The sequence below is a fragment of the Carassius gibelio genome, chromosome A9 (assembly GCF_023724105.1).
Source record: "Carassius gibelio isolate Cgi1373 ecotype wild population from Czech Republic chromosome A9, carGib1.2-hapl.c, whole genome shotgun sequence".
NCBI classification, from domain to species: domain Eukaryota; kingdom Metazoa; phylum Chordata; class Actinopteri; order Cypriniformes; family Cyprinidae; genus Carassius; species Carassius gibelio.
Window position 1 is genome coordinate 2,274,299 of NC_068379.1, and position 10,000 is coordinate 2,284,298.

General features: G+C 47.6%; 4 non-coding genes across 4 annotated transcripts; all 4 read left to right on the forward strand.

The window, feature by feature from the left end:
• Window positions 1–905: 905 nt before the first annotated feature.
• On the forward strand, window positions 906–979 carry trnar-ccu (transfer RNA arginine (anticodon CCU)). Its single transcript has one exon. It is a non-coding gene; the product is annotated as a tRNA-Arg (tRNA).
• A 4,084-nt stretch (window positions 980–5,063) lies between these two features.
• trnar-ccu (transfer RNA arginine (anticodon CCU)) lies at window positions 5,064–5,136 on the forward strand. The gene has a single exon. It is a non-coding gene; the product is annotated as a tRNA-Arg (tRNA).
• A 1,582-nt stretch (window positions 5,137–6,718) lies between these two features.
• On the forward strand, window positions 6,719–6,791 carry trnar-ccu (transfer RNA arginine (anticodon CCU)). The gene has a single exon. It is a non-coding gene; the product is annotated as a tRNA-Arg (tRNA).
• Window positions 6,792–7,340: 549 nt separating this feature from the next.
• trnar-ccu (transfer RNA arginine (anticodon CCU)) lies at window positions 7,341–7,413 on the forward strand. The gene has a single exon. It is a non-coding gene; the product is annotated as a tRNA-Arg (tRNA).
• Window positions 7,414–10,000: the final 2,587 nt, after the last annotated feature.

The following is a 10,000-nucleotide window of genomic DNA, read 5'->3' on the forward strand; positions in this document are numbered from 1 at the left end:
GATTGGCCTCTTAAGCCAGGGATTGTGGGATTGAGTCCCATCTGGGGTGAATACAGCAGAGTGGAGCAGCGGAAGCGTGTGTAACCCAGAGGTTGAAGGATCGAAACAATCCTCTGCTAAGCCTTTTTGAAACTCAGGATGCCTTTACAATACACACAAAGAGTTAACTTCTAGACACTCCTGAGGCACTGGCCTCCTAAGCCAGAGATTGTGGTTTCATGTCCGGTCAAGGTTGATTACAGCAGAGTGGCGCAGCGGAAGCGTGCTGGGCCCATAACCCAGAGGTCGATGGATCGAAACCATCCTCTGCTAAGGCATTTTAAATCTCAATCTTATTCAGGAGGCCTTTACAATATACAAAAAGAGTTAACTTCTAGACACTCCTGAGGCACTGGCCTCCAAAGCCAGAGATTGTGGTTTCAAGTCCGGTCAAGGTTGATTACAGCAGAGTGGCGCAGCGGAAGCGTGCTGGGCCCATAACCCAGAGATCGATGGATCGATACCATCCTCTGCTAAGACATTTTAAATCTCAATCTTATTTAGGAGGCCTTTACAATACGCACAAAAAGTTAACATCTATACAGCCCTGAGGCACTGGCCTCCTAAGCCAGAGATTGTGGTTTCGAGTCCGGTCACGGTGCACTACAGCAGAGTGGCGCAGCGGAAGCGTGCTGGGCCCATAACCCAGAGGTCGATGGATCGAAACCATCCTCCTCTATGCCCTTTTAACTTCTAAACACTCCTGAGACCCTAAAAAACGTCAAAAGCAACAAGCTGGTCGTGAAAAGCTGAGGCCAATTTGACCTCTAATAATATTCAGTCATCTAGAAGACTCTTTGTGTGCATTGTAAAGGCCTCCTGAATAAGATTGAGATATAAAAGGGCAAGTTAGCATCTGTTTTCAAGCCCCAGTGGCCTAATGGATAAGGCACTGGCCTCCTAAGCCAGGGATTGTGGGTTCGCAGTCCCATCTGGGGTGAATACAGCAGAGTGGAGCAGCGGAAGCGTGCTCAACCCAGAGGTTGAAGGATCGAAACGATCCTCTGCTAAGCCTTTTTGAAACTCAGGATGCCTTTACAATACACACAAAGAGTTAACTTCTAGACACTCCTGAGGCACTGGCCTCCTAAGCCAGAGATTGTGGTTTCAAGTCCGGTCAAGGTTGATTACAGCAGAGTGGCGCAGCGGAAGCGTGCTGGGCCCATAACCCAGAGGTCGATGGATCGAAACCATCCTCTGCTAAGGCATTTTAAATCTCAATCTTATTCAGGAGGCCTTTACAATATACAAAAAGAGTTAACTTCTAGACACTCCTGAGGCACTGGCCTCCAAAGCCAGAGATTGTGGTTTCAAGTCCGGTCAAGGTTGATTACAGCAGAGTGGCGCAGCGGAAGCGTGCTGGGCCCATAACCCAGAGGTCGATGGATCGAAACCATCCTCTGCTAAGGCATTTTAAATCTCAATCTTATTCAGGCGCTCTTTACAATACGGACAAAAAGTTAACATCTATACATCCCTGAGGCACTGGCCTCCTAAGAAAGAGATTGTGGTTTCGAGTCCGGTCAAGGTGCACTACAGCAGAGTGGCGCAGCGGAAGCGTGCTGGGCCCATAACCCAGAAGTCAATGGATCGAAACCATCCTCTGCTATGACCTTTTAACTTCTAAACACTCTTGAGTCCCTAAAAAGGAACAAAAGCCACAAGCTGGTCGTGAAAAGCTGAGGCCAATTTGACCTCTAATAATATTCAGTCATCTAGAAGACTCTTTGTGTGCATTGTAAAGGCCTCCTGAATAAGATTGAGATATAAAAGGGCAAGTTAGCATCTGTTTTCAAGCCCCAGTGGCCTAATGGATAAGGCACTGGCCTCTTAAGCCAGGGATTGTGGGATTGAGTCCCATCTGCGGTGAATACAGCAGAGTGGACCAGCGGAAGCGTGTGTAACCCAGAGGTTGAAGGATCGAAACGATCCTCTGCTAAGCCTTTTTGAAACTCAGGATGCCTTTACAATACACACAAAGAGTTAACTTCTAGACACTCCTGAGGCACTGGCCTCCTAAGCCAGAGATTGTGGTTTCAAGTCCGGTCAAGGTTGATTACAGCAGAGTGGCGCAGCGGAAGCGTGCTGGGCCCATAACCCAGAGGTCGATGGATCGAAACCATCCTCTGCTATGACCTTTTAACTTCTAAACACTCCTGAGACCCTAAAAAACGTAAAAAGCAACAAGCTGGTCGTGAAAAGCTGAGGCCAATTTGACCTCTCATAATATTCAGTCATCTAGAAGACTCTTTGTGTGCATTGTAAAGGCTTCCTGAATACAGCAGAGTGGCGCAGCGTTGCGTGCTGGGCCCATAACCCAGAGGTCGATGGATCGAAACCATCCTCTGCTAAGGCATTTTAAATCTCAATCTTATTCAGGAGGCCTTTACAATATACAAAAAGAGTTAACTTCTAGACACTCCTGAGGCACTGGCCTCCTAAGCCAGAGATTGTGGTTTCAAGTCCGGTCAAGGTTGATTACAGCAGAGTGGCGCAGCGGAAGCGTGCTTGTCAAAATAACCCAGATGTCGATGGATCGAAACCGTCCTCTGCTAAGGCATTTTAAATCTCAATCTTATTCAGGAGGCCTTTACAATATATAAAAAGAGTTAACTTCTATACACTCCTGAGGCACTTGCCTCCTAAGCCAGAGATTGTGGTTTCAAGTCCGGTCAATGATGATTACAGCAGAGTGGCGCAGCGGAAGCGTGCTGGGCCCATAACCCAGAGGTCGATGGATCGAAACCATCCTCTGCTAAGGCATTTTAAATCTCAATCTTATTCAGGAGGCCTTTACAATATGCACAAAAAGTTAACATCTGTACACCCCAGAGGCACTGGCCTCCTAAGCCAGAGATTGTGGTTTCAAGTCCGGTCAAGGTTGATTACAGCAGAGTGGCGCAGCGGAAGCGTGCTGGGCCCATAACCCAGAGGTCGATGGATCGAAACCATCTTCTGCTAAGGCATTTTACATCTCAATCTTATTCAGGAGGCCTTTACAATACGCACAAAAAGTTAACATCTATACAGCCCTGAGGCACTGGCCTCCTAAGCCAGAGATTGTGGTTTCAAGTCCGGTCAAGGTTGATTACAGCAGAGTGGCGCAGCGGAAGCGTGCTGGGCCCATAACCCAGAGGTCGATGGATCGAAACCATCCTCTGCTATGACCTTTTAACTTCTAAACACTCTTGAGTCCCTAAAAAGGAACAAAAGCCACAAGCTGGTCGTGAAAAGCTGAGGCCAATTTGACCTCTAATAATATTCAGTCATCTAGAAGACTCTTTGTGTGCATTGTAAAGGCCTCCTGAATAAGATTGAGATATAAAAGGGCAAGTTAGCATCTGTTTTCAAGCCCCAGTGGCCTAATGGATAAGGCACTGGCCTCTTAAGCCAGGGATTGTGGGATTGAGTCCCATCTGGAGTGAATACAGCACAGTGGCTCAGCGGAAGCGTGCTGGTCAAAATAACCCAGATGTCGATGGATCGAAACCATCCTCTGCTAAGGCATTTTAAATCTCAATCTTATTCAGGAGGCCTTTACAATATACAAAAAGAGTTAACTTCTAGACACTCCTGAGGCACTTGCCTCCTAAGCCAGAGATTGTGGTTTCAAGTCCGGTCAATGATGATTACAGCAGAGTGGCGCAGCGGAAGCGTGCTGGGCCCATAACCCAGAGGTCGATGGATCGAAACCATCCTCTGCTAAGGCATTTTAAATCTCAATCTTATTCAGGAGGCCTTTACAATACGCACAAAAAGTTAACATCTATACACCCCTGAGGCACTGGCCTCCTAAGCCAGAGATTGTGGTTTCAAGTCCGGTCAAGGTTGATTACAGCAGAGTGGCGCAGCGGAAGCGTGCTGGGCCCATAACCCAGAGGTCGATGGATCGAAACCATCCTCTGCTAAGGCATTTTACATCTCAATCTTATTCAGGAGGCCTTTACAATACGCACAAAAAGTTAACATCTATACAGCCCTGAGGCACTGGCCTCCTAAGCCAGAGATTGTGGTTTCAAGTCCGGTTAAGGTTGATTACAGCAGAGTGGCGCAGCGGAAGCGTGCTGGGCCCATAACCCAGAGGTCGATGGATCGAAACCATCCTCTGCTATGACCTTTTAACTTCTAAACACTCTTGAGTCCCTAAAAAGGAACAAAAGCCACAAGCTGGTCGTGAAAAGCTGAGGCCAATTTGACCTCTAATAATATTCAGTCATCTAGAAGACTCTTTGTGTGCATTGTAAAGGCCTCCTGAATAAGATTGAGATATAAAAGGGCAAGTTAGCATCTGTTTTCAAGCCCCAGTGGCCTAATGGATAAGGCACTGGCCTCTTAAGCCAGGGATTGTGGGATTGAGTCCCATCTGGGGTGAATACAGCAGAGTGGAGCAGCGGAAGCGTGTGTAACCCAGAGGTTGAAGGATCGAAACGATCCTCTGCTAAGCCTTTTTGAAACTCAGGATGCCTTTACAATACACACAAAGAGTTAACTTCTAGACACTCCTGAGGCACTGGCCTCCTAAGCCAGAGATTGTGGTTTCAAGTCCGGTCAAGGTTGATTACAGCAGAGTGGCGCAGCGGAAGCGTGCTGGGCCCATAACCCAGAGGTCGATGGATCGAAACCATCCTCTGCTAAGGCATTTTAAATCTCAATCTTATTCAGGAGGCCTTTACAATATACAAAAAGAGTTAACTTCTAGACACTCCTGAGGCACTGGCCTCCAAAGCCAGAGATTGTGGTTTCAAGTCCGGTCAAGGTTGATTACAGCAGAGTGGTGCAGCGGAAGCCTGCTGGGCCCATAACCCAGAGGTCGATGGATCGAAACCATCCTCTGCTATGACCTTTTAACTTCTAAACACTCCTGAGACCCTAAAAAACGTCAAAAGCAACAAGCTGGTCGTGAAAAGCTGAGGCCAATTTGACCTCTCATTATTTTCAGTCATCTAGAAGACTCTTTGTTTGCATTGTAAAGGCCTCCTGAATAAGATTGAGATATAAAAGGGCAGGTTAGCATCTGTTTTCAAGCCCCAGTGGCCTAATGGATAAGGCACTGGCCTCCTAAGCCAGGGATTGTGGGTTCGAGTCCCATCTGGGGTGAATACAGCACAGTGGCTCAGCGGAAGCGTGCTGGGCCCAGAGCTCGAAGGATCGAAACCATCCTCTGCTAAGCCTTTTTGAGTCTCAGGATGCCTTTACAATACACACAAAGAGTTAACTTCTAGACACTCCTGAGGCACTTGCCTCCTAAGCCAGAGATTGTGGTTTCAAGTCCGGTCAATGATGATTACAGCAGAGTGGCGCAGCGGAAGCGTGCTGGGCCCATAACCCAGAGGTCGATGGATCGAAACCATCCTCTGCTAAGGCATTTTAAATCTCAATCTTATTCAGGAGGCCTTTACAATACGCACAAAAAGTTAACATCTATACACCCCTGAGGCACTGGCCTCCTAAGCCAGAGATTGTGGTTTCAAGTCCGGTCAAGGTTGATTACAGCAGAGTGGCGCAGCGGAAGCGTGCTGGGCCCATAACCCAGAGGTCGATGGATCGAAACCATCCTCTGCTAAGGCATTTTACATCTCAATCTTATTCAGGAGGCCTTTACAATACGCACAAAAAGTTAACATCTATACAACCCTGAGGCACTGGCCTCCTAAGCCAGAGATTGTGGTTTCAAGTCCGGTCAAGGTTGATTACAGCAGAGTGGCGCAGCGGAAGCGTGCTGGGCCCATAACCCAGAGGTCGATGGATCGAAACCATCCTCTGCTATGACCTTTTAACTTCTAAACACTCTTGAGTCCCTAAAAAGGAACAAAAGCCACAAGCTGGTCGTGAAAAGCTGAGGCCAATTTGACCTCTAATAATATTCAGTCATCTAGAAGACTCTTTGTGTGCATTGTAAAGGCCTCCTGAATAAGATTGAGATATAAAAGGGCAAGTTAGCATCTGTTTTCAAGCCCCAGTGGCCTAATGGATAAGGCACTGGCCTCTTAAGCCAGGGATTGTGGGATTGAGTCCCATCTGGGGTGAATACAGCAGAGTGGAGCAGCGGAAGCGTGTGTAACCCAGAGGTTGAAGGATCGAAACGATCCTCTGCTAAGCCTTTTTGAAACTCAGGATGCCTTTACAATACACACAAAGAGTTAACTTCTAGACACTCCTGAGGCACTGGCCTCCTAAGCCAGAGATTGTGGTTTCAAGTCCGGTCAAGGTTGATTACAGCAGAGTGGCGCAGCGGAAGCGTGCTGGGCCCATAACCCAGAGGTCGATGGATCGAAACCATCCTCTGCTAAGGCATTTTAAATCTCAATCTTATTCAGGAGGCCTTTACAATATACAAAAAGAGTTAACTTCTAGACACTCCTGAGGCACTGGCCTCCAAAGCCAGAGATTGTGGTTTCAAGTCCGGTCAAGGTTGATTACAGCAGAGTGGCGCAGCGGAAGCGTGCTCGGCCCATAACCCAGAGGTCGATGGATCGAAACCATCCTCTGCTATGACCTTTTAACTTCTAAACACTCCTGAGACCCTAAAAAACGTCAAAAGCAACAAGCTGGTCGTGAAAAGCTGAGGCCAATTTGACCTCTCATAATTTTCAGTCATCTAGAAGACTCTTTGTTTGCATTGTAAAGGCCTCCTGAATAAGATTGAGATATAAAAGGGCAAGTTAGCATCTGTTTTCAAGCCCCAGTGGCCTAATGGATAAGGCACTGGCCTCCTAAGCCAGGGATTGTGGGTTCGAGTCCCATCTGGGGTGAATACAGCACAGTGGCTCAGCGGAAGCGTGCTGGGCCCAGAGCTCGAAGGATCGAAACCATCCTCTGCTAAGCCTTTTTGAGTCTCAGGATGCCTTTACAATACACACAAAGAGTTAACTTCTAGACACTCGTGAGGCACTGGCCTCCTAAGCCAGAGATTGTGGTTTCAAGTCCGGTCAATGATGATTACAGCAGAGTGGCGCAGCGGAAGCGTGCTGGGCCCATAACCCAGAGGTCGATGGATCGAAACCATCCTCTGCTAAGGCATTTTAAATCTCAATCTTATTCAGGAGGCCTTTACAATATACAAAAAGAGTTAACTTCTAGACACTCCTGAGGCACTGGCCTCCAAAGCCAGAGATTGTGGTTTCAAGTCCGGTCAAGGTTGATTACAGCAGAGTGGCGCAGCGGAAGCGTGCTGGGCCCATAACCCAGAGATCGATGGATCGATACCATCCTCTGCTAAGACATTTTAAATCTCAATCTTATTCAGGAGGCCTTTACAATACGATTGAGATATAAAAGGGCAAGTTAGCATCTGTTTTCAAGCCCCAGTGGCCTAATGGATAAGGCACTGGCCTCCTAAGCCAGGGATTGTGTGTTCGAGTCCCATCTGGGGTGAATACAGCAGAGTGGACCAGCGGAAGCGTGTGTAACCCAGAGGTTGAAGGATCGAAACGATCCTCTGCTAAGCCTTTTTGAGTCTCAGGATGCCTTTACAATATACAAAAAGAGTTAACTTCTAGACACTCCTGAGGCACTTGCCTCCTAAGCCAGAGATTGTGGTTTCAAGTCCGGTCAATGATGATTACAGCAGAGTGGCGCAGCGGAAGCGTGCTGGGCCCATAACCCAGAGGTCGATGGATCGAAACCATCCTCTACTAAGGCATTTTAAATCTCAATCTTATTCAGGAGGCCTTTACAATACGCACAAAAAGTTAACATCTATACACCCCTGAGGCACTGGCCTCCTAAGCCAGAGATTGTGGTTTCAAGTCCGGTCAAGGTTGATTACAGCAGAGTGGCGCAGCGGAAGCGTGCTGGGCCCATAACCCAGAGGTCGATGGATCGAAACCATCCTCTGCTAAGGCATTTTACATCTCAATCTTATTCAGGAGTCCTTTACAATACGCACAAAAAGTTAACATCTATACAGCCCTGAGGCACTGGCCTCCTAAGCCAGAGATTGTGGTTTCAAGTCCGGTCAAGGTTGATTACAGCAGAGTGGCGCAGCGGAAGCGTGCTGGGCCCATAACCCAGAGGTCGATGGATCGAAACCATCCTCTGCTATGACCTTTTAACTTCTAAACACTCTTGAGTCCCTAAAAAGGAACAAAAGCCACAAGCTGGTCGTGAAAAGCTGAGGCCAATTTGACCTCTAATAATATTCAGTCATCTAGAAGACTCTTTGTGTGCATTGTAAAGGCCTCCTGAATAAGATTGAGATATAAAAGGGCAAGTTAGCATCTGTTTTCAAGCCCCAGTGGCCTAATGGATAAGGCACTGGCCTCTTAAGCCAGGGATTGTGGGATTGAGTCCCATCTGGGGTGAATACAGCAGAGTGGAGCAGCGGAAGCGTGTGTAACCCAGAGGTTGAAGGATCAAAACGATCCTCTGCTAAGCCTTTTTGAAACTCAGGATGCCTTTACAATACACACAAAGAGTTAACTTCTAGACACTCCTGAGGCACTGGCCTCCTAAGCCAGAGATTGTGGTTTCAAGTCCGGTCAAGGTTGATTACAGTAGAGTGGCGCAGCGGAAGCGTGCTGGGCCCATAACCCAGAGGTCGATGGATCGAAACCATCCTCTGCTAAGGCATTTTAAATCTCAATCTTATTCAGGAGGCCTTTACAATATACAAAAAGAGTTAACTTCTAGACACTCCTGAGGCACTGGCCTCCAAAGCCAGAGATTGTGGTTTCAAGTCCGGTCAAGGTTGATTACAGCAGAGTGGCGCAGCGGAAGCGTGCTGGGCCCATAACCCAGAGATCGATGGATCGATACCATCCTCTGCTAAGACATTTTAAATCTCAATCTTATTCAGGAGGCCTTTACAATACGCACAAAAAGTTAACATCTATACAGCCCTGAGGCACTGGCCTCCTAAGCCAGAGATTGTGGTTTCGAGTCCGGTCAAGGTGCACTACAGCAGAGTGGCGCAGCGGAAGCGTGCTGGGCCCATAACCCAGAGGTCGATGGATCGAAACCATCCTCTGCTATGCCATTTTAACTTCTAAACACTCCTGAGACCCTAAAAAACGTCAAAAGCAACAAGCTGGTCGTGAAAAGTAATAATAATATTCAGTCATCTAGAAGACTCTTTGTGTGCATTGTAAAGGCCTCCTGAATAAGATTGAGATATAAAAGGGCAAGTTAGCATCTGTTTTCAAGCCCCAGTGGCCTAATGGATAAGGCACTGGCCTCTTAAGCCAGGGATTGTGGGATTGAGTCCCATCTGGGGTGAATACAGCAGAGTGGAGCAGCGGAAGCGTGTGTAACCCAGAGGTTGAAGGATCGAAACGATCCTCTGCTAAGCCTTTTTGAAACTCAGGATGCCTTTACAATACACACAAAGAGTTAACTTCTAGACACTCCTGAGGCACTGGCCTCCTAAGCCAGAGATTGTGGTTTCAAGTCCGGTCAAGGTTGATTACAGCAGAGTGGCGCAGCGGAAGCGTGCTGGGCCCATAACCCAGAGGTCGATGGATCGAAACCATCCTCTGCTAAGGCATTTTAAATCTCAATCTTATTCAGGAGGCCTTTACAATATACAAAAAGAGTTAACTTCTAGACACTCCTGAGGCACTGGCCTCCAAAGCCAGAGATTGTGGTTTCAAGTCCGGTCAAGGTTGATTACAGCAGAGTGGCGCAGCGGAAGCGTGCTGGGCCCATAACCCAGAGATCGATGGATCGATACCATCCTCTGCTAAGACATTTTAAATCTCAATCTTATTCAGGAGGCCTTTACAATACGCACAAAAAGTTAACATCTATACAGCCCTGAGGCACTGGCCTCCTAAGCCAGAGATTGTGGTTTCGAGTCCGGTCAAGGTGCACTACAGCAGAGTGGCGCAGCGGAAGCGTGCTGGGCCCATAACCCAGAGGTCGATGGATCGAAACCATCCTCTGCTATGACCTTTTAACTTCTAAACACTCTTGAGTCCCTAAAAAGGAACAAAAGCCACAAGCTGGTCGTGAAAAGCTGAGG